Consider the following 25,758-nt stretch of genomic DNA (forward strand, 5'->3'; position numbering starts at 1 on the left):
AATTTCCAAAACCTTTGAGAAGGAGTAAATGAAGTACCCAGACTATTCCATTCCCTAGAAATTACTTCTGAAATAGCATCAGGAACTGGAAAAACTTCTGGAATAACTACATGAGGTTTGAAAACCGAATTTAAACGCTTAGTAGATTTAGTATCAAGAGGACTAGACTCCTCCATATCTAATGCAATTAACACTTCTTTAAGTAAAGAACGAATAAACTCCATCTTAAATAAATATGAAGATTTATCAGTGTCAATATCTGAGGCAGAATCTTCTGAACCAGATAGATCCTCATCAGAAACAGATAAGTCAGAATGATGACGGTCACTAAAAAATTCATCTGAATTATGAGAAGTTTTAAAAGACCTTTTACGCTTACTGGAAGGAGGAATAACAGACAGAGCCTTCCTAATAGATTTAGAAACAAATTCTTTTACATTAACAGGGACATCCTGAACATTAGATGTTCAAGGAACAACAACAGGTAATGGATTATTACTAATGGAAATACAATCTGCATTAGAAAGTTTATCATGACAGTTATCACAAACAACAGCTGGAGGAACAGTTACCAAAAGTTTACAACAGATGCACTTAACTTTGGAAGAACTAGCATCAGGCAGCGTCTTTCCAGAAGTAGATTCTGATCCAGGGTCATGTTGAGACATCTTGCAATATGTAATAGAAAAAACAACATATAAAACAAAATTATCAAATTCCTTAAATGACAGTTTCAGGAATGGGAAAAAAATGCCAAATGAACAAGCCTCTAGCAACCAGAAGCAATGAAAAATGAGACTGAAATAATGTGAAAAAAAGGTGGAGACAAGAATGACGCCCACATTATTGGCGCCAAGTACAACGCCCATATTTTTTGGCGCCAAGTATGACGCCACATCCTGTGACGTCGAAAAAAACGACGCCCACAATTTTGGTGCAAAAAAACGTCTGAACGTCAAATATGACGCAACCATACGCAAACTTCCGGCGTCAATTAGGGCGCCGGAAATGACAAAATTTTTGCGCCAAAAAAGTCCACGCCAAGAATGACGCAATAAATTGAAGCATTTTCAGCCCCCACGAGCCTAACAGCCCACAGGGAAAAAAAAGTCAATTGAAAAAATTCTTTAAGGTAAGAAAAAAATATTTCATATGCATTATCCCAAATAATGAAACTGACTGTCTGAAATAAGGAATACTGATTATCCTGAATCATGGCAAATATAAGTTTAAACACATATATTTAGAACTGTACATATAAAGTGCCCAACCATAGCTTAGAGTGTCATAAAAAATAAGACTTACTTACCCTAAGACACTCATCTACATATAGTAGACAGCCAAACCAGTACTGAAACGAGAATCAGTAGAGGTAATGGTATATAAGAGTATATCGTCGATATGAAAAGGGAGGTAAGAGATGAATCTCTACGACCGATAACAGAGAACCTATGAAATAGATCCCGTAGAAGAAGACCATTGAATTCAAATAGGCAATACTCTCTTCACATCCCTCTGACATTCACTGCACTCTGAGAGGAAAACCGGGCTCCAGCCTGCTGCGAAGCGCATATCAACGAAGAATCTAGCACAAACTTACTTCACCACCTCCATGGGAGGCAAAGTTTGTAAAACTGAATTGTGGGTGTGGTGAGGGGTGTATTTATAGGCATTTTGAGGTTTGGGAAACTTTGCCCCTCCTGGTAGGAATGTATATCCCATACGTCACTAGCTCATGGACTCTTGCTAATTACATGAATGAAACGTATTTTTTCGCGCCAAAAAAGTTCGTGCCAAAAATGACGCAATAAAGTCTAACATTTGACGCACCCGCGGGCCTAACACCCGCAATTGCAAAAAGTAGTCAAATTGAAAAAAGACTAAACCCCAGGTAAGAAATAAATCTCTTAAAGTGTTTATATTCCCAAATATGAAACTGACAGTCTGCAGAAGGAAATACATAAACCTGACTCATGGCAAATATAAGTACAATACATATATTTAGAACTTTATATAATTTGCATAAAGTGCCAAACCATAGCTGAGAGTGTCTTAAGTAATGAAAACATACTTACCAAAAGACAACCATCCAGATATAGCAGATAGCCAAACCAGTACTAAAACAGTTATTAGTAGAGGTAATGGTAAATTGAGAGTATATCGTCGATCTGAAAAGGGAGGTAGGAGATGAATCTCTACGACCGATAACAGAGAACCCATGAAAAAGACCCCCATTAGAGAAATCATCGTATTCAATAGGTGATACTCCCTTCACGTCCCTCTGACATTCGCTGTACTCTGAGAGGAATCGGGCTTCAACAATGCTGAGAAGCGCATATCAACGTAGAAATCTTAGCACAAACTTACTTCACCACCTCCATAGGAGGCAAAGTTTGTAAAACTGAATTGTGGGTGTGGTGAGGGGTGTATTTATAGGCATTTTGAGGTTTGGGAAACTTTGCCCCTCCTGGTAGGATTGTATATCCCATATGTCACTAGCTCATGGACTCTTGCCAATTACATGAAAGTAAAAAGCTTTCAGATCCACCCTGGTGTCGACACCAGCAACTCAGGTCTAGATCCAACTCTGGGGATCGAAAAGACACGAGAAAATCCGTAAAAGTCTATTAGCAGGCAAAGGTAAGAAACCCAGAAAGGCTGAGTCCCGGAAACTACTGTAAAATCTGTAAGCAGAATACTGCCACCTTAAAGTGAAGGTAAAGTTACATGCTTCGCTATCCTCAGTTAAATAGTTCATGTAAAATCAATAGTACTTTAATTCATGATTTTTTACAAAGTTCGTTGTAAATACATTTTTATCCGCAATGAAAACATAATTTATGCTTACCTGATAAATTCCTTTCTTCTGTTGTGTGATCAGTCCACGGGTCATCATTACTTCTGGGATATTATCTGCTCCCCTACAGGAAGTGCAAGAGGATTCACCCAGCAGAGTTGCTATATAGCTCCTCCCCTCTACGTCACCTCCAGTCATTCGACCAAAGACCAACGAGAAAGGAGAAGCCAAGGGTGTAGTGGTGACTGAATTATAATTTAAAAAATATTTACCTGCCTTAAAAAACAGGGCGGGCCGTGGACTGATCACACAACAGAAGAAAGGAATTTATCAGGTAAGCATAAATTATGTTTTCTTCTGTTATGTGTGATCAGTCCACGGGTCATCATTACTTCTGGGATACCAATACCAAAGCAAAAGTACACGGATGACGGGAGGGATAGGCAGGCTCATTATACAGAAGGAACCACTGCCTGAAGAACCTTTCTCCCAAAAATAGCCTCCGAAGAAGCAAAAGTGTCAAGTTTGTAAAATTTGGAAAAAGTATGAAGCGAAGACCAAGTTGCAGCCTTGCAAATCTGTTCAACAGAGGCCTCATTCTTAAAGGCCCAAGTGGAAGCCACAGCTCTAGTGGAATGAGCTGTAATTCTTTCAGGAGGCTGCTGTCCAGCAGTCTCATAGGCTAAACGTATTATGCTACGAAGCCAAAAAGAGAGAGAGGTAGCAGAAGCTTTTTGACCTCTCCTCTGTCCAGAATAAACGACAAACAGGGAAGAAGTTTGGCGAAAATCTTTAGTTGCCTGCAAGTAGAACTTGAGGGCACGAACTACATCCAGATTGTGTAGAAGACGTTCCTTCTTTGAAGAAGGATTTGGACACAAGGATGGAACAACAATCTCTTGATTGATATTCCTGTTAGAAACAACCTTAGGTAAGAACCCAGGTTTAGTACGCAGAACTACCTTGTCTGAGTGAAAGATCAGATAAGGAGAATCACAATGTAGGGCTGATAACTCAGAGACTCTTCGAGCCGAGGAAATAGCCATTAAAAATAGAACTTTCCAAGATAATAATTTTATATCAATGGAATGAAGGGGTTCAAACGGAACACCCTGTAAAACGTTAAGAACTAAGTTTAAACTCCATGGCGGAGCAACAGTTTTAAACACAGGCTTGATCCTAGCTAAAGCCTGACAAAAGGCCTGGATGTCTGAATTTTCTGACAGACGCCTGTGTAACAAGATGGACAGAGCTGAGATCTGTCCCTTTAATGAGCTAGCCGATAAACCCTTTTCTAAACCTTCTTGTAGAAAAGACAATATCCTAGGAATCCTAACCTTACTCCAGGAGTAATCTTTGGATTCACACCAGTATAGGTATTTACGCCATATTTTATGGTAAATCTTTCTGGTAACAGGCTTCCTAGCCTGTATCAGGGTATCAATAACCGACTCAGAAAAACCACGTTTTGATAAAATCAAGCGTTCAATTTCCAAGCAGTCAGCTTCAGAGAAGTTAGACTTTGATGTTTGAATGGACCCTGAATCAGAAGGTCCTGTCTTAGAGGTAGAGACCAAGGCGGACAGGATGACATGTCCACTAGATCTGCATACCAAGTCCTGCGCGGCCATGCAGGCGCTATTAGAATCACTGATGCTCTCTCCTGTTTGATTTTGGCAATCAATCGAGGAAGCAGCGGGAAGGGTGGAAACACATAAGCCATCCTGAAGTTCCAAGGTGCTGTCAAAGCATCTATCAGAACCGCTCCCGGATCCCTGGATCTGGATCCGTAGCGAGGAAGTTTGGCGTTCTGGCGAGACGCCATGAGATCTATCTCTGGTTTGCCCCAACGTCGAAGTATTTGGGCAAAGACCTCCGGATGAAGTTCCCACTCCCCCGGATGAAGAGTCTGGCGACTCAAGAAATCCGCCTCCCAGTTCTCCACTCCCGGGATGTGGATTGCTGACAGGTGGCAAGAGTGAGACTCTGCCCAGCGAATTATCTTTGATACTTCTATCATTGCTAGGGAGCTTCTTGTCCCTCCCTGATGGTTGATGTAAGCTACAGTCGTGATGTTGTCCGACTGAAACCTGATGAACCCCCGAGTCTTTAACTGGGGCCAAGCTAGAAGGGCATTGAGAACTGCTCTCAATTCCAGAATGTTTATTGGCAGGAGACTTTCCTCCTGACTCCATTGTCCCTGAGCCTTCAGAGAATTCCAGACAGCGCCCCAACCTAGAAGGCTGGCGTCTGTTGTTACGATTGTCCAGTCCGGCCTGCTGAACGGCATCCCCCTGGACAGATGTGGCCGAGAAAGCCACCATAGAAGAGAGTTTCTGGTCTCTTGATCCAGATTCAGAGTGGGGGACAAATCTGAGTAATCCCCATTCCACTGACTCAGCATGCACAATTGCAGCGGTCTGAGATGTAGGCGTGCAAAGGGAACTATGTCCATTGCTGCTACCATTAAGCCGATCACCTCCATGCATTGAGCTACTGACGGGAGTTGAATGGAATGAAGGACACGGCATACATTTAGAAGCTTTGTTAATCTGTCTTCTGTCAGATAAATCTTCATTTCTACAGAATCTATAAGAGTCCCCAAGAATGGAACTCTTGTGAGAGGCAAGAGAGAACTCTTCTTTTCGTTCACTTTCCATCCATGCGACCTTAGAAATGCCAGAACTAACTCTGTATGAGACTTGGCAGTTTGAAAGCTTGAAGCTTGTATCAGAATGTCGTCTAGGTACGGAGCTACCGAAATTCCTCTCGGTCTCAGAACCGCTAGAAGGGCACCCAGAACCTTTGTGAAGATTCTTGGAGCCGTAGCCAATCCGAATGGAAGGGCTACAAACTGGTAATGCCTGTCTAAGAAGGCAAACCTTAGATACCGGTAATGATCTTTGTGAATCGGTATGTGAAGGTAAGCATCCTTTAAATCCACTGTGGTCATGTATTGACCCTTTTGGATCATGGGTAAGATTGTCCGAATAGTTTCCATTTTGAACGATGGAACTCTTAGGAATTTGTTTAGGATCTTTAAATCCAAGATTGGCCTGAAAGTTCCCTCTTTTTTGGGAACCACAAACAGGTTTGAGTAAAACCCTTGTCCTTGTTCCGACCGCGGAACCGGATGGATCACTCCCATTAATAATAGATCTTGTACACAGCGTAGAAACGCGTCTTTCTTTATTTGGTTTGTTGACAACCTTGACAGATGAAATCTCCCTCTTGGGGGAGATAATTTGAAGTCTAGAAGGTATCCCTGAGATATGATCTCTAGCGCCCAGGGATCCTGGACATCTCTTGCCCAAGCCTGGGCGAAGAGAGAGAGTCTGCCCCCCACTAGATCCGGTCCCGGATCGGGGGCCCTCGGTTCATGCTGTCTTAGGGGCAGCAGCAGGTTTTCTGGCCTGCTTGCCCTTATTCCAGGACTGGTTAGGTTTCCAGCCTTGTCTGTAACGAGCAACAGCTCCTTCCTGTTTTGGTGCAGTGGAAGTTGATGCTGCACCTGCTTTGAAATTCCGAAAGGGACGAAAATTAGACTGTCTAGCCTTAGCTTTGGCTTTGTCTTGAGGTAGAGCGTGGCCCTTACCTCCTGTAATGTCAGCGATAATTTCTTTCAAACCGGGCCCAAATAAAGTTTGCCCCTTGAAAGGTATATTAAGTAATTTGGACTTAGAAGTTACATCAGCCGACCAGGATTTTAGCCACAGCGCCCTACGTGCCTGAATGGCAAATCCTGAATTCTTAGCCGTAAGTTTGGTTAAATGTACTACGGCCTCCGAAATGAATGAATTAGCTAGTTTAAGGACTCTAAGCCTGTCCGTAATGTCGTCCAGCGTAGCGGAACTAAGGTTCTCTTCCAGAGACTCAATCCAAAATGCTGCCGCAGCCGTAATCGGCGCGATGCATGCAAGGGGTTGCAATATAAAACCTTGTTGAACAAACATTTTCTTAAGGTAACCCTCTAATTTTTTATCCATAGGATCTAAAAAAGCACAGCTATCCTCCACCGGGATAGTGGTGCGCTTAGCTAAAGTAGAAACTGCTCCCTCCACCTTAGGGACCGTTTGCCATAAGTCCCGTGTGGTGGCGTCTATTGGAAACATCTTTCTAAATATTGGAGGGGGTGAGAACGGCACACCGGGTCTATCCCACTCCTTAGTAACAATTTCAGTTAATCTCTTAGGTATAGGAAAAACGTCAGTACTCGCCGGTACCGCAAAGTATTTATCCAACCTACACATTTTCTCTGGTATTGCAACAGTGTTACAATCGTTAAGAGCCGCTAAGACCTCCCCTAGTAATACACGGAGGTTTTCCAATTTAAATTTAAAATTTGAAATATCTGAATCCAATCTGCTTGGATCAGAACCGTCACCTACAGAATGAAGCTCTCCGTCCTCATGCTCTGCAAGCTGTGACGCAGTATCAGACATGGCCCTAGAATTATCAGCGCACTCTGTTCTCACCCCAGAGTGATCACGCTTGCCTCTTAGTTCTGGTAATTTAGCCAAAACTTCAGTCATAACAGTAGCCATATCTTGTAATGTTATCTGTAATGGCTGCCCAGATGTACTAGGCGCCATAATATCACGCACCTCCCGGGCGGGAGACGCAGGTACTGACACGTGAGGCGAGTTAGACGGCATAACTCTCCCCTCGCTGTTTGGTGAAATTTGTTCAATTTGTACAGATTGGCTTTTATTTAAAGTAGCATCAATACAGTTAGTACATAAATTTCTATTGGGCTCCACCTTGGCATTGGAACAAATGACACAGGTATCTTCCTCTGAATCAGACATGTTTTAACACACTAGCAATAAACATGCAACTTGGTTACAATCTTATTTAACAAAAAACGTACTGTGCCTCAAGAAGCACTAAACGATTAAATGACAGTTGAAATAATGAACTGAAAAACAGTTATAGCATCACTCTTTAAAAACAACACAACTTGTTAGCAAAGGTTTGTTCCCATTAGTAAAGTAACACTAATTAAATTTTAAACATAAAAATCACAGAGCAACGTTTTAAAACACAGTCACTACATAAGTCTCACAGCTCTGCTGAGAGAATCTACCTCCCTTCAAAGAAGTTTGAAGACCCCTGAGTTCTGTTAGAGATGAACCGGATCATGCAGAAAATACAAGAGTAACTGACTGGAAATTTTTGATGCGTAGCAAAGAGCGCCAAAAACGGCCCCTCCCCCTCACACACAGCAGTGAAAGAGAAACGAAACTGTCATAATCAAAACAAGCAAACTGCCAAGTGGAAAAATAATGCCCAAATATTTATTCACTCAGTACCTCAGAAATGTAAACGATTCTACATTCCAGCAAAAACGTTTAACATGAATTAAATACCTATTAAAAGGTTTAATGTACTTTTACAGAGTAATTCCGGTGAAATACCATCCCCAGAATACTGAAGTGTAGAGTATACATACATGTCATTATAACGGTATGGCAGGATTTTCTCATCAATTCCATTCAGAAAATAAAAACTGCTACATACCTCAATGCAGATTCAACTGCCCGCTGTCCCCTGATCTGAAGCTTTTACCTCCCTCAGATGGCCGAGAAACAGCAATATGATCTTAACTACTCCGGTTAAAATCATAAGAAAAACTCTGGTAGATTCTTCTTCAAACTCTGCCAGAGAAGTAATAACACGCTCCGGTGCTATTGTAAAATAACAAACTTTTGATTGAAGTTATAAAAACTAAGTATAATCACCATAGTCCTCTCACACCTCCTATCTAGTCTTTGGGTGCAAGAGAATGACTGGAGGTGACGTAGAGGGGAGGAGCTATATAGCAACTCTGCTGGGTGAATCCTCTTGCACTTCCTGTAGGGGAGCAGATAATATCCCAGAAGTAATGATGACCCGTGGACTGATCACACATAACAGAAGAAATATAATTTTTGACAACTTACAATTAATGATGTCGCAAATAGTTCGCCGGCGAATAGTTCCCGGTGAACATAGCATGTTCGCGTTCGCTGCGGACTGCGAACATATGCGATGTTCGATCCGCCCCCTATTCGTCATCATTGAGTAAACTTTGACCCTGTACCTCACAGTCAGAAGACACATTACAGCCAATCAGCAGCAGACCCTCCCTCCCAGACCCTCCCACCTCCTGGACAGCATCCATTTTAGATTCATTTGGAAGCTGCTTTCTTAGTGAGAGGAGGGACAGTGTAGCTGCTGCTGATTTAATAGGGAAATCGATAGCTAGGCTAGTGTATTCAGTGTACACTACAGTCCTGAAGGACTCATCTGATCTCTGCTGTAAGGACAGCACCCCAAAAAGCCCTTTTTAGGGCTAGAACATCAGTCTGTCAGGCTCACAGCGTATACTGTGCCCACTTGCCCAGTGCCAACACTCATATCTGGTGTAACAGTAGTGTACATTTAAAAAACACAACACTTTTTTGACTGTGAAATAATAGCAGACAGCTGCCAGTACCCAAGATGGCCGCCAACAAGGCAGATGGGGAGGGTTAGAGCGCTGTTTTGGGGGGGGATCAGGGAGGTTGGGGGCTAAGGGGGGATATGCTACACCACAGCATATGTAAATATGCTTAAAAAAATATATATTTAAAAACCTTTTATTTTAGTACTGGCAGACTTTCTGCAAGTACTTAAGATGGCGGGGACAATTGTGGGGTGGGGGAGGGAAGGGAGCTGTTTGGGAGGGATCAGGGGGTCTGATGTGTCAGGTGGGAGGCTGATCTCTACACTAAAGCTAAAATTAACCCTGCAAGCTCCCTACAAACTACCTAATTAACCCCTTCACTGCTAGCCATAATACATGTGTGATGCGCAGCAGCATCTAGCGGCCTTCTAATTACCAGAAAGCAACGCCAAAGTCATATATGTCTGCTATTTCTGAACAAAGGGGATCCCAGAGAAGCATTTACAACCATTTGTGCCATAATTGCACAAGCTGTTTGTAAATAATTTCAGTGAGAAACCTAAAATTGCGAAAAAATTTAAGTTTTTTTTAAAATTTGATAGCATTTGGGGGTGAAATGGTGGCATTAAATATACCAAAATGGGCCTAGATCAATACTTTGGGTTGTCTACTACACTACACTTAAGCTAAAATTAACTATACAAGCTGCCTACATGCTCCCAAATTAACCCCTTCACTGCTGGGCATAAAACACGTGTGGTGCGCAGTGGCATTTAGCAGCTTTCTAATTACCAAAAAGCAACGTTAAAAGCCATATAAGTCTGCTATTTCTGAACAAAGGGGATCCCAGAGAAGCATTTACAACCATTTATACCATAATTGCATAAGTTGTTTGTAAATAATTTCTGTGAGAAATCTAAAGTTTGTGGAAAAAGTGAAAAAAAAATTAAATTTGATCGCATTTGGCGGTGAAATGGTGGCATTAAATATACCAAAATGGGCCTAGATCAATACTTTAGGTTGTCTACTACACTACATTTAAGCTAAAATTAATACAAGCTGCCCTACATGCTCCCTAATTAACCCCTTCACTGCTGGGCATAAAACACCTGTGGTGCGCAGTGGCATTTAGCAGCCTTCTAATTACCAAAAAGCAACGCCAAAGCCATATAAGTCTGCTATAATGGCATGTCTGGCACACAGTGTTGGGGCAAGGGTCCATCTGACCACTGATACCTGGTCTGCAAAGCATGGTCAGGGCAGGTATATCACCTACACTGCGCACTGTGAGGCGGGCGTAACCCTTACACTACCTGATCGATACAACATCATACCTGATGTTTTAAAGCACGTTATTCCAAACAATTTAGGAATGTTAGGTGATTTATGCCCTTTATGGATTAAAACCAGACTCTGCATCAACTATGTAATTTTCCATGGGAGTTTTGCCATGGATCCCCCTCCGGCATGCCACAGTCCAGGTGTTAATCCCCTTGAAACAACTTTTCCATCACTATTGTGGCCAGAAAGAGTCCCTGTGGGTTTTAAAATTTGCCTGCCTATTGAAGTCTATGGCGGTTCGCCCGGTTCGCGAACTTTTGCAGAAGTTTCGGGTTCGCCATTCGCAAACCCAAATTTTTAGGTTTGCGACATCACTACTTACAATTCAACCCGTTTTTATTTTTTTTATTTTACTTCCTGATCACGTTGTTTGATCTTCCAATTGACTTTCTGGCCGTTAGGTGGCCGGGCAGCTACGTCATCAGCCTATTGATTGATTTGCGCATGCGTCAAATATTTTAATGCCTTAATTTGTTGGTCGCTCGTTCCAGATTCGCACATGCGCATACCCGTTTTCCCCCACAGAGCCGAGAACGTCATCTGTTTAGACTGCGTCTTGGCAACATCGAAGGCACATTGCATTACTATCGATCAATAAGCTATCACAATGCCTTACACTTAGAATGTTATCAATCGTTTTATTAAACTATTTGTCTGACTGAGAATTTTCAATATGATGAAAATGTAATGAATAGCTGAATTGCCATCGGAGGCGCAATGCGCTCGGTGCTTGTGAACGCACATTGCAGCTACGTATAGAGCGGTTGGGACCGCTCTATACGTAATCTCACAGAAAGATAGGAAGTGGAAGATGGGCGGAGCGTGATAGATTATGGTAGGAATTATGAAAGTAAAAATAAAAACATAATTTATGCTTACCTGATAAATTTATTTCTCTTGTAGTGTAGTCAGTCCACGGGTCATCCATTACTTATGGAATATATCTCTTCCTAACAGGAAGCTGCAAGAGGATCACCCAAGCAGAGCTGCTATATAGCTCCTCCCCTCACATGTCATATTCAGTCATTCGACCAAAACCAGACGAGAAAGGAGAAACCATAGGGTGCAGTGGTGACTGGAGTTTAATTAAAATTTAGATCTGCCTTAAAGACAGGGCGGGCCGTGGACCGACTACACTACAAGAGAAATAAATTTATCAGGTAAGCATAAATTATGTTTTCTCTTGTTAAGTGTAGTCAGTCCACGGGTCATCCATTACTTATGGAATACCAATACCAAAGCTAAAGTACACGGATGAAGGGAGGGACAAGGCAGGAACCTTAAACAGAAGGAACCACTGCCTGAAGCACCTTTCTCCCAAAAATAGCCTCCGAAGAAGCAAAAGTGTCAAATTTGTAAAATTTTTAAAAAGTGTGAAGTGAAGACCAAGTTGCAGCCTTGCAAATCTGTTCAACAGAGGCCTCATTTTTAAAGGCCCAGGTGGAAGCCACAGCTCTAGTAGAATGAGCTGTAATCCTTTCAGGAGGCTGCTGTCCAGCAGTCTCATAGGCTAAACGTATTATGCTACGAAGCCAAAAAGAGAGAGAGGTAGCTGAAGCCTTTTGACCTCTCCTCTGTCCAGAGTAAACGACAAACAGGGAAGAAGTTTGACGAAAATCTTTAGTTGCCTGCAAATAGAACTTCAGGGCACGGACTACGTCAAGATTATGCAAAAGTCGTTCCTTCTTTGAAGAAGGGTTAGGACACAGTGATGGAACAACAATCTCTTGATTGATATTCCTGTTAGTAACTACCTTAGGTAAGAACCCAGGTTTAGTACGCAGAACTACCTTGTCTGAATGAAAAATCAGATAGGGAGAATCACAATGTAAAGCAGATAACTCAGAGACTCTTCGAGCCGAGGAAATAGCCATCAAAAACAGAACCTTCCAGGATAACAGCTTGATATCAATGGAATGAAGGGGTTCAAATGGAACGCCTTGAAGAACATTAAGAACTAAGTTTAAGCTCCACGGCGGAGCAACAGTCTTAAACACAGGCTTAATCCTAGCTAAAGCCTGACAAAAAGCCTGAACGTCTGGAACTTCTGCCAGACGTTTGTGTAGAAGAATAGACAGAGCAGAAATCTGTCCCTTTAACGAACTAGCAGATAAGCCCTTTTCTAAACCCTCTTGTAGAAAAGACAATATCCTAGGAATCCTAACCTTACTCCATGAGTAACTCTTGGATTCGCACCAATATAAATATTTACGACATATCTTATGGTAAATTCTTCTGGTAACAGGCTTCCTAGCCTGTATTAAGGTATCAATAACCGATTCCGAGAAGCCACGCTTTGATAGAATCAAGCGTTCAATCTCCATGCAGTCAGCCTCAGAGAAATTAGATTTGGATGGTGAAAACACATAAGCCATGTTGAAGACCCAAGGGGCTGTCAGAGCATCTATCAGCACCGCTCCCGGGTCCCTGGATCCGTAACAAGGAAGCTTGGCGTTCTGGCGAGATGCCATGAGATCCAGATCTGGTTTGCCCTAACGATGAATTAGTTGAGCAAAGACCTCCGGATGAAGTTCTCACTCCCCCGGATGAAAAGTCTGGCGACTTAGAAAATCCGCCTCCCAGTTCTCCACGCCTGGGATGTAAATCGCTGACAGGTGGCAAGAGTGAGACTCTGCCCAGCGAATTATCTTTGAGACTTCCAACATCGCTAGGGAACTTCTGGTTCCCCCTTGATGGTTGATGTAAGCCACAGTCGTGATGTTGTCCGACTGAAATCTGATGAACCTCAGTGTTGCTAACTGAGGCCAAGCTAGGAGAGCATTGAATATTGCTCTTAATTCCAGAATATTTATTGGGAGGAGTTTCTCCTCCTGAGTCCATAGTCCCTGAGCCTTCAGGGAGTTCCAGACTGCGCCCCAGCCTAGAAGGCTGGCGTCTGTTGTTACAATCGTCCAATCTGGCCTGCAAAAGGTCATCCCCTTGGACAGATGTGGCCGAGAAAGCCACCATAGAAGAGAATCTCTGGTCTCTTGATCCAGATTTAGCAGGGGGGACAAATCTGAGTAATCCCCATTCCACTGACTTAGCATGCACAATTGCAGCGGTCTGAGATGCAGGCGCGCAAATGGTACTATGTCCATTGCCGCTACCATTAAGCCGATTACTTCCATGCACTGAGCTACTGACGGGTGTGGAATGGAATGAAGGACACGGCAAGCATTTAGAAGTTTTGATAACCTGGCCTCCGTCAGGTAAATTTTCATCTCTACAGAATATATAAGAGTCCCTAGAAAGGGAACCCTTGTAAGTGGTAATAGAGAACTCTTTTCCACGTTCACCTTCCACCCATGCGACCTCAGAAATGCCAGAACTATCTCTGTATGAGACTTGGCAGTTTGAAAACTTGACGCTTGTATCAGAATGTCGTCTAGGTACGGAGTCACCGCTATGCCTCGCGGTCTTAGTACCGCCAGAAGTGAGCCCAGAACTTTTGTAAAGATTCTTGGAGCCGTAGCTAATCCGAAGGGAAGAGCTACAAACTGGTAATGCCTGTCTAGGAAAGCAAATCTTAGGTACCGATAATGATCCTTGTGAATCGGTATGTGAAGGTAGGCATCCTTTAAGTCCACTGTGGTCATGTACTGACCCTCTTGGATCATGGGAAGGATGGTTCGAATAGTTTCCATTTTGAATGATGGAACTCTTAGGAATTTGTTTAGGATTTTTAAGTCCAAGATTGGTCTGAAGGTTCCCTCGTTCTTGGGAACCACAAATAGATTTGAATAGAATCCTTGCCCGTGTTCTGTCCGCGGAACTGGGTGGATCACCCCCATTAGTAAGAGGTCTTGTACACAGCGTAGAAACGCCTCTTTCTTTATTTGGTTTGCTGATAACCTTGAAAGATGAAATCTCCCTCGTGGAGGAGAAGTTTTGAAGTCCAGGAGATATCCCTGAGATATGATCTCCAACGCCCAGGGATCCTGGACATCTCTTGCCCAAGCCTGGGCGAAGAGAGAAAGTCTGCCCCCCACTAGATCCGTTTCCGGATAGGGGGCCCTCTCTTCATGCTGTCTTAGGGGCAGCAGCAGGTTTCTTGGCCTGCTTGCCCTTGTTCCAGGACTGGTTAACTTTCCAGCCCTGTCTGTAACGAGCAACAGCTCCTTCCTGTTTTGGAGCGGAGGAAGTTGATGCTGCTCCTGCCTTGAAGTTACGAAAGGCACGAAAATTAGACTGTTTGGCCTTTGATTTGGCCCTGTCCTGAGGTAGAGCATGGCCCTTACCTCCCGTAATGTCAACTATATTTTCTTTCAAGCCGGGCCCGAATAAGGTCTGCCCTTTGAAAGGAATATTAAGCAATTTAGATTTAGAAGTCACGTCAGCTGACCAGGATTTAAGCTCTGCGCGCTTGGATGGCGAATCCGGAGTTCTTAGCCGTAAGTTTGGTTAAATGTACGACGGCATCAGAAACAAATGCGTTAGCTAGCTTAAGTGCTTTAAGCTTGTTCATAATTTCATCCAATGGAGCTGTGCGAATGGCCTCTTCCAGAGACTCAAACCAGAAAGCCGCCGCAGCAGTGACAGGTGCAATGCATGCAAGGGGCTGTAAGATAAAACCTTGTTGAACAAACATTTTCTTAAGGTAACCCTCTAATTTCTTATCCATTGGATCTGAAAAGGCACAACTATCCTCCACTGGGATAGTGGTACGCTTAGCTAAAGTAGAAACTGCTCCCTCCACCTTAGGGACCGTCTGCCATAAGTCTCGTGTGGTGGCGTCTATAGGAAACATTTTCCTAAATATGGGAGGAGGGGAAAAAGGCACACCAGGTCTATCCCACTCCTTGCTAATAATCTCTGTAAGCCTTTTAGGTATAGGAAACACGTCAGTACACACCGGTACCGCATAGTATCTATCCAACCTACATAATTTTTCTGGAATTGCAACCGTGTTACAATCATTCAGAGCCGCTAATACCTCCCCTAGCAATATGCGGAGGTTCTCAAGCTTAAATTTAAAATTAGAAATCTCTGAATCCAGTCTCCCTGGATCAGATCCGTCACCCACAGAATGAAGCTCTCCGTCTTCATGTTCTGCAAACTGTGACGCAGTATCTGACATGGCTCTCACCTCATCCGCGCGCTCTGTCCTTAACCCAGAGCTATCGCGCTTGCCTCTTAATTCTGGCAATTTAGATAAGACTTCTGTCATAACAGTAGCCATGTCTTGCAAAGTGATTTGTAAGGGCCGCCCTGATGTACTTGGCGCCACAAAATCACGCACCTCCTGAGCGGGAGGTGAAGGTACTGACACGTGAGGAGAGTTAGTCGGCATAACTTCCCCCTCGTTGTCTGGTGATAATTTCTTTACATGTAAAGATTGACATTTATTTAAAGTAACATCAATGCAATTAGTACACAAATTTCTATTGGGCTCCACATTGGCCTTTAAACATAGTGAACAAAGAGATTCATCTGAGTCAGACATGTTTAAACAGACTAGCAATGAGACTAGCAAGCTTGGAAATACTTTTCTAAATAAATTTACAAGCAATATAAAAAACGCTACTGTGCCTTTAAGAAGCACAAAAAGCTGTCACAGTTGAAATAACAATGAACCAAAATAGTTATAGCAACCAATTTTTCACAGTAAATGTATTAAGTTAGCAAAGGATTGCACCCATCAGCAAATGGATGATTAACCCCTTAATACCCAAAAACGGATAACAATTTAATAATTAACGTTTTTAACACAGTCAAAACACACTGTCACAGGTCTGCTGTGACTGATTACCTCCCTCAAAATGAATTTTGAAGACCCCTGAGCTCTCTAGAGACGATCTGGATCATGGAGGATGAAGTAGACAGATTGTGACTGAATTTTTACTGCGCAAAAAAGTGCTAAAATAGGCCCCTCCCACTCATATTACAACAGTGGGGAAGCTCAGATAACTGTTTTTATGCAGAAAACAAAGATGGCCATGTGGTAAAAATCATGCCCCAATAAGTTTTATCACCAAGTACCTCACAAAAAACGATTAACATGCCATTAAACGTTTTGAACATACATTTTCAAAGTTATGAAGTGTTATTAATAAGCCTGCTACCAGTCGCTTTTAATGCAGTTAAGGCTCATACATTATTTCAGCATTAACAGTATTTTCAGAGTCAATTCCATTCCTTAGAAAAATACATTCAGTGTACACACACTCATCAGCCTAATACCAGTCGCTATCACTGCATTTAAGGCTGAATTTACGTTACATTGGTATCAGCAGTATTTTCTCAGTCAATTCCATTCCTCAGAAAAATAATTTACTGCACATACCTCGTTTGCAGGGGGGGCCTGCATGCTATTCCTCTTTTCTGAAGTTACCTCACTCCTCAGATGAGAACAGCCAGTGGATCTTAGTTACGTCTGCTAAGATCATAGAAAACGCAGGCAGATTCTTCTTCTAATGCTGCCTGAGAACAAACAGCACACTCCGGTGCCATTTAAAATAACAAACTTTTGATTGAAGAAATAAACTAAGTTAAAAAACACCACAGACCTCTCACAGCGACCTATCTTTAGTTAGGCTGCAAGAGAATGACTGAATATGACATGTGAGGGGAGGAGCTATATAGCAGCTCTGCTTGGGTGATCCTCTTGCAGCTTCCTGTTAGGAAGAGATATATTCCATAAGTAATGGATGACCCGTGGACTGACTACACTTAACAAGAGAAACTGATATTTTTTTTAATAAAATAATATAGCAATCTGGATATGTTAATGACATACAATCAGACCTAACTAGTATCCACAACAGGTCCTGTCTGTCATCTAGGATACAACGTATCTTCCGGAACACTCCCGGGCTAAAACAAAACTTCTTAAGTTCCAGCAAAGCTAGAAAAACTGAATAATCAAAGTAAAAGAAATTTTATGCTTACCTGATAAATTTATTTATTTTTTGACACGATGAGTCCACGGATCATCTTAATTACTAATGGGATATTCACCTCCTGGTCAGCAGGTGGCAGCAAAGAGCACCACAGCAGAGCTGTTAAATAGCTCCTCCCTTCCCTTCCACTCCAGTCATTCGACCGAAGTTAAGGATAGAAAGGAAAAACCAAGGTGCAGAGGTGTCTGAAGTTTACAATAACCCACAACCTGTCTTACAAGAAGAGGGCGGGCCGTGGACTCATTGTGTCAAAAAAGAAATACATTTATCAGGTAAGCATACATTTTCTTTTTTATGACACAATGAGTCCACGGATCATCTTAATTACTAATGGGATTCAATACCCAAGCTAGAGTACACAGATGATACGGGAGGGACAAGACAGGGAACCTAAACGGAAGGCACCACTGCTTGAAGAACCTTTCTCCCAAAAGCGGCCTCAGCCGAGGCAAAAGTGTCAATTTTGTAAAACTTTGAAAAAAGTGTGAAGAGAGGACCAAGTTGCAGCCTTACAAATCTGTTCCACAGAAGCTTCATGTTTGAATGTCCATGAGGAAGCAAAAGCCCTCGTGGAATGAGCAGTAACTCTCTCAGGAGGCTGCCGTCCAGCAGTCTCATAAGCAAACCGTATGATACTCTTCAGTCAAAAAGAAAGAAAAGTAGCTTTCTGTACCTTACGTCTACCTGAAAAAAAATCACAAACAAGGCAGAAGACTGACGAAAGTCCTTAGTCGCCTGCAGGTAAAATTTTAGAGCACGGACTACCTACAAATTGTGCAGAGGACGTTCTTTCTGAGAAGAATTAGGACAAAAAGAAGGAACAACAATCTCCAGATTAATGTTCCGATCAGAAACAACCTTAGGAAGAAATCCTAATTTAGTACGTAAAAACAAAATTTATGCTTACCTGATAAATTTCTTTCTTTTGCGATGTACCGAGTCCACTGATTCATCCTTACTTGTGGGATATTATCCTTCCTAACAGGAAGTGGCAAAGAGAGCACCACAGCAGAGCTGTCTATATAGCTCCCCCCTTAACTCCACCCCCAGTCATTCGACCGAAGGCCAAGGAAGAAAAAGGAGAAACTATAAGGTGCAGAGGTGACTGAAGTTTTTAATAAAAAATACCATCTGTCTTGAATAGACAGGGCGGGCCGTGGACTCGGTAAATCGCAAAAGAAAGAAATTTATCAGGTAAGCATAAATTTTGTTTTCTTTTGCATGATGTACCGAGTCCACGGATTCATCCTTACTTGTGGGATACCAATACCAAAGCTTTAGGACACGGATGAAGGGAGGGACAAGACAGGAACCTAAACGGAAGCCACCACTGCTTGCAAAACCTCTCTCCCAAAAATAGCCTCCGAAGAAGCAAAAGTATAAAATTTGTAAAATTTTGAAAAAGTGTGAAGCGAAGACCAAGTCGCAGCCTTACAAATCTGTTCAACAGAAGCATAATTTTTAAAAGCTCTAGTAGAATGAGCTGTAATCCTTTCAGGAGGCTGCTGTCCAGCAGTCTCATAAGCCAAACGGATGATGCTTTTCAGCCAAAAGGAAAGAGAAGTCGCCGTAGCCTTTTTACCCCTACGCTTTCCAGAATAGACAACAAACAAAGAAGATGTTTGACGAAAATCTTTGGTTGCCTGCAAATAAAATTTCAAAGCACGAACCACCTCCAAGTTGTGCAACAGATGTTCCTTCTTAGAAGAAGGATTAGGACACAGAGAACGAACAACAATTTCCTGATTGATATTCCTGTTAGTAACAACCTTAGGTAGGAACCCAGGCTTGGTACGCAAAACCACCTTATCAGCATGGAACACAAGATAAGGAGAGTCACATTGTAATGCAGATAGTTCAGAAACTCTTTGAGCTGAAGAGATAGCAACTAGGAACAAAACTTTCCAAGATAAAAGCTTAATATCTATGGAATGCATGGGTTCAAACGGAACCCCCTGAAGAACTCTAAGAACTAAATTTAGACTCCATGGCGGAGCAATAGATTTAAACACAGGCTTAATTCTAGCTAAAGCCTGACAAAAAGCCTGAACATCTGGAACATCTGCCAGACGCTTGTGCAGCAAAAACAGAATTTATGTTTACCTGATAAATTACTTTCTCCAACGGTGTGTCCGGTCCACGGCGTCATCCTTACTTGTGGGATATTCTCTTCCCCAACAGGAAATGGCAAAGAGCCCAGCAAAGCTGGTCACATGATCCCTCCTAGGCTCCGCCTACCCCAGTCATTCGACCGACGTTAAGGAGGAATATTTGCATAGGAGAAACCATATGGTACCGTGGTGACTGTAGTTAAAGAAAATAAATTATCAGACCTGATTAAAAAAACCAGGGCGGGCCGTGGACCGGACACACCGTTGGAGAAAGTAATTTATCAGGTAAACATAAATTCTGTTTTCTCCAACATAGGTGTGTCCGGTCCACGGCGTCATCCTTACTTGTGGGAACCAATACCAAAGCTTTAGGACACGGATGAAGGGAGGGAGCAAATCAGGTCACCTAAATGGAAGGCACCACGGCTTGCAAAACCTTTCTCCCAAAAATAGCCTCAGAAGAAGCAAAAGTATCAAACTTGTAAAATTTGGTAAAAGTGTGCAGTGAAGACCAAGTCGCTGCCCTACATATCTGATCAACAGAAGCCTCGTTCTTGAAGGCCCATGTGGAAGCCACAGCCCTAGTGGAATGAGCTGTGATTCTTTCGGGAGGCTGCCGTCCGGCAGTCTCGTAAGCCAATCTGATGATGCTTTTAATCCAAAAAGAGAGAGAGGTAGAAGTTGCTTTTTGACCTCTCCTTTTACCGGAATAAACAACAAACAAGGAAGATGTTTGTCTAAAATCCTTTGTAGCATCTAAGTAGAATTTTAGAGCGCGAACAACATCCAAATTGTGCAACAAACGTTCCTTCTTTGAAACTGGTTTCGGACACAGAGAAGGTACGATAATCTCCTGGTTAATGTTTTTGTTAGAAACAACTTTTGGAAGAAAACCAGGTTTAGTACGTAAAACCACCTTATCTGCATGGAACACCAGATAAGGAGGAGAACACTGCAGAGCAGATAATTCTGAAACTCTTCTAGCAGAAGAAATTGCAACTAAAAACAAAACTTTCCAAGATAATAACTTAATATCAACGGAATGCAAGGGTTCAAACGGAACCCCCTGAAGAACTGAAAGAACTAAATTGAGACTCCAAGGAGGAGTCAAAGGTTTGTAAACAGGCTTAATTCTAACCAGAGCCTGAACAAAGGCTTGAACATCTGGCACAGCTGCCAGCTTTTTGTGAAGTAACACAGACAAGGCAGAAATCTGTCCCTTCAGGGAACTTGCAGATAATCCTTTTTCCAATCCTTCTTGAAGGAAGGATAGAATCCTAGGAATCTTAACCTTGTCCCAAGGGAATCCTTTAGATTCACACCAACAGATATATTTTTTCCAAATTTTGTGGTAAATCTTTCTAGTTACAGGCTTTCTGGCCTGAACAAGAGTATCGATAACAGAATCTGAGAACCCTCGCTTCGATAAGATCAAGCGTTCAATCTCCAAGCAGTCAGCTGGAGTGAAACCAGATTCGGATGTTCGAACGGACCCTGAACAAGAAGGTCTCGTCTCAAAGGTAGCTTCCAAGGTGGAGCCGATGACATATTCACCAGATCTGCATACCAAGTCCTGCGTGGCCACGCAGGAGCTATCAAGATCACCGACGCCCTCTCCTGATTGATCCTGGCTACCAGCCTGGGGATGAGAGGAAACGGCGGGAACACATAAGCTAGTTTGAAGGTCCAAGGTGCTACTAGTGCATCCACTAGAGCCGCCTTGGGATCCCTGGATCTGGACCCGTAGCAAGGAACTTTGAAGTTCTGACGAGAGGCCATCAGATCCATGTCTGGAATGCCCCACAGCTGAGTGACTTGGGCAAAGATTTCCGGATGGAGTTCCCACTCCCCCGGATGCAATGTCTGACGACTCAGAAAATCCGCTTCCCAATTTTCCACTCCTGGGATGTGGATAGCAGACAGGTGGCAGGAGTGAGACTCCGCCCATAGAATGATTTTGGTCACTTCTTCCATCGCCAGGGAACTCCTTGTTCCCCCCTGATGGTTGATGTACGCAACAGTTGTCATGTTGTCTGATTGAAACCGTATGAACTTGGCCCTCGCTAGCTGAGGCCAAGCCTTGAGAGCATTGAATATCGCTCTCAGTTCCAGAATATTTATCGGTAGAAGAGATTCTTCCCGAGACCAAAGACCCTGAGCTTTCAGGGATCCCCAGACCGCGCCCCAGCCCATCAGACTGGCGTCGGTCGTGACAATGACCCACTCTGGTCTGCGGAATGTCATCCCTCGTGACAGGTTGTCCAGGGACAGCCACCAACGGAGTGAGTCTCTGGTCCTCTGATTTACTTGTATCTTCGGAGACAAGTCTGAATAGTCCCCATTCCACTGACTGAGCATGCACAGTTGTAATGGTCTTAGATGAATGCGTGCAAAAGGAACTATGTCCATTGCCGCTACCATCAACCCGATCACTTCCATGCACTGAGCTATGGAAGGAAGAGGAACGGAATGAAGTATCCGACAAGAGTCTAGAAGTTTTGTTTTTCTGGCCACTGTCAGAAAAATCCTCATTTCTAAGGAGTCTATTATTGTTCCCAAGAAAGGAACCCTTGTTGACGGAGATAGAGAACTCTTTTCCACGTTCACTTTCCATCCGTGAGATCTGAGAAAGGCCAGGACAATGTCCGTGTGAGCCTTTGCTTGAGGAAGGGACGACGCTTGAATCAGAATGTCGTCCAAGTAAGGTACTACAGCAATGCCCCTTGGTCTTAGCACAGCTAGAAGGGACCCTAGTACCTTTGTGAAAATCCTTGGAGCAGTGGCTAATCCGAAAGGAAGCGCCACGAACTGGTAATGTTTGTCCAGGAATGCGAACCTCAGGAACCGATGATGTTCCTTGTGGATAGGAATATGTAGATACGCATCCTTTAAATCCACCGTGGTCATGAATTGACCTTCCTGGATGGAAGGAAGAATAGTTCGAATGGTTTCCATCTTGAACGATGGAACCTTGAGAAACTTGTTTAAAATCTTGAGATCTAAGATTGGTCTGAACGTTCCCTCTTTTTTGGGAACTATAAACAGATTGGAGTAGAACCCCATCCCTTGTTCTCTTAATGGAACAGGATGAATCACTCCCATTTTTAACAGGTCTTCTACACAATGTAAGAATGCCTGTCTTTTTATGTGGTCTGAAGACAACTGAGACCTGTGGAACCTCCCCCTTGGGGGAAGTCCCTTGAATTCCAGAAGATAACCTTGGGAGACTATTTCTAGCGCCCAAGGATCCAGAACATCTCTTGCCCAAGCCCGAGCGAAGAGAGAGAGTCTGCCCCCCACCAGATCCGGTCCCGGATCGGGGGCCAACATTTCATGCTGTCTTGGTAGCAGTGGCAGGTTTCTTGGCCTGCTTTCCCTTGTTCCAGCCTTGCATTGGTCTCCAAGCTGGCTTGGCTTGAGAAGTATTACCCTCTTGCTTAGAGGACGTAGCACTTTGGGCTGGTCCGTTTCTACGAAAGGGACGAAAATTAGGTTTATTTTTTGCCTTGAAAGGCCGATCCTGAGGAAGGGCGTGGCCCTTACCCCCAGTGATATCAGAGATAATCTCTTTCAAGTCAGGGCCAAACAGCGTTTTCCCCTTGAAAGGAATGTTAAGTAGCTTGTTCTTGGAAGACGCATCAGCCGACCAAGATTTCAACCAAAGCTCTCTGCGCGCCACAATAGCAAACCCAGAATTCTTAGCCGCTAACCTAGCCAATTGCAAAGTGGCGTCTAGGGTGAAAGAATTAGCCAATTTGAGAGCATTGATTCTGTCCATAATCTCCTCATAAGGAGGAGAATCACTATCGACCGCCTTTATCAGCTCATCGAACCAGAAACATGCGGCTGTAGCGACAGGGACAATGCATGAAATTGGTTGTAGAAGGTAACCCTGCTGAACAAACATCTTTTTAAGCAAACCTTCTAATTTTTTATCCATAGGATCTTTGAAAGCACAACTATCCTCTATGGGTATAGTGGTGCGTTTGTTTAAAGTGGAAACCGCTCCCTCGACCTTGGGGACTGTCTGCCATAAGTCCTTTCTGGGGTCGACCATAGGAAACAATTTTTTAAATATGGGGGGAGGGACGAAAGGAATACCGGGCCTTTCCCATTCTTTATTAACAATGTCCGCCACCCGCTTGGGTATAGGAAAAGCTTCTGGGAGCCCCGGCACCTCTAGGAACTTGTCCATTTTACATAGTTTCTCTGGGATGACCAACTTGTCACAATCATCCAGAGTGGATAATACCTCCTTAAGCAGAATGCGGAGATGTTCCAACTTAAATTTAAATGCAATCACATCAGGTTCAGCTTGTTGAGAAATGTTCCCTGAATCAGTAATTTCTCCCTCAGACAAAACCTCCCTGGCCCCATCAGACTGGGTTAGGGGCCCTTCAGAAATATTATTATCAGCGTCGTCATGCTCTTCAGTATCTAAAACAGAGCAGTCGCGCTTACGCTGATAAGTGTTCATTTTGGCTAAAATGTTTTTGACAGAATTATCCATTACAGCCGTTAATTGTTGCATAGTAAGGAGTATTGGCGCGCTAGATGTACTAGGGGCCTCCTGAGTGGGCAAGACTCGTGTAGACGAAGGAGGGAATGATGCAGTACCATGCTTACTCCCCTCACTTGAGGAATCATCTTGGGCATCATTGTCATTGTCACATAAATCACATTTATTTAAATGAATAGGAATTCTGGCTTCCCCACATTCAGAACACAGTCTATCTGGTAGTTCAGACATGTTAAACAGGCATAAACTTGATAACAAAGTACAAAAAAACGTTTTAAAATAAAACCGTTACTGTCACTTTAAATTTTAAACTGAACACACTTTATTACTGCAATTGCGAAAAAACATGAAGGAATTGTTCAAAATTCACCAAATTTTCACCACAGTGTCTTAAAGCCTTAAAAGTATTGCACACCAAATTTGGAAGCTTTAACCCTTAAAATAACGGAACCGGAGCCGTTTTGAACTTTAACCCCTTTACAGTCCCTGGTATCTGCTTTGCTGAGACCCAACCAAGCCCCAAGGGGAATACGATACCAAATGACGCCTTCAGAAAGTCTTTTCTAAGTATCAGAGCTCCTCTCACATGCGACTGCATGCCATGCCTCTCAAAAACAAGTGCGCAACACCGGCGCGAAAATGAGGCTCTGCCTATGCTTTGGGAAAGCCCCTAAAGAATAAGGTGTCTAAAACAGTGCCTGCCGATATGATTATATCAAAATACCCAGATAAAATGATTCCTCAAGGCTAAATATGTGTTAATAATGAATCGATTTAGCCCAGAAAAAGTCTACAGTCTTAATAAGCCCTTTTTGAAGCCCTTATTTACGATCGTAATAAACATGGCTTACCGGATCCCATAGGGAAAATGACAGCTTCCAGCATTACATCGTCTTGTTAGAATGTGTCATACCTCAAGCAGCAAGAGACTGCTCACTGTTCCCCCAACTGAAGTTAATTGCTCTCAACAGTCCTGTGTGGAACAGCCATGGATTTTAGTGACGGTTGCTAAAATCATTTTCCTCATACAAACAGAATTCTTCATCTCTTTTCTGTTTCTGAGTAAATAGTACATACCAGCACTATTTCAAAATAACAAACTCTTGATTGAATAATAAAAACTACAGTTAAACACTAAAAAACTCTAAGCCATCTCCGTGGAGATGTTGCCTGTACAACGGCAAAGAGAATGACTGGGGTAGGCGGAGCCTAGGAGGGATCATGTGACCAGCTTTGCTGGGCTCCTTGCCATTTCCTGTTGGGGAAGAGAATATCCCACAAGTAAGGATGACGCCGTGGACCGGACACACCTATGTTGGAGAAATAGACAGAGCAGATATCTGTCCTTTTAGAGAACTAGCCGACAATCCTTTCTCCAATCCCTCTTGGAGAAAAGACAAAATCCTAGGAATCCTGATTTTACTCCACGAGTAACCCTTGGATTCACACCAACAAAGATATTTCCGCCATATCTTATGGTAAATTTTCGCACCAAAAAACAAAATTTATGCTTACCTGATAAATGTCTTTCTCTTGTGGTGTATCCAGTCCACGGGTTCATCCATTACTTGTGGGATATTCTCCTTCCCAACAGGAAGTTGCAAAGAGGACATCCACAGCAGAGCTGTCTAAATAGCTCCTCCCCTAACCCCCACCTCCAG

The 25,758-nt window shown here is 43.0% G+C and overlaps 1 protein-coding gene across 1 annotated transcript in view; it reads right to left on the reverse strand.

The window, feature by feature from the left end:
- Nucleotides 1–25,758, reverse strand: part of FANCD2 (FA complementation group D2) — a gene marked incomplete in the record, with an annotated part of 1,113,076 nt that overhangs the window by 474,179 nt on the left and 613,139 nt on the right.

This window comes from Bombina bombina, chromosome 7 (genome assembly GCF_027579735.1).
Source record: "Bombina bombina isolate aBomBom1 chromosome 7, aBomBom1.pri, whole genome shotgun sequence".
Taxonomy (NCBI): Eukaryota; Metazoa; Chordata; class Amphibia; order Anura; family Bombinatoridae; genus Bombina; species Bombina bombina.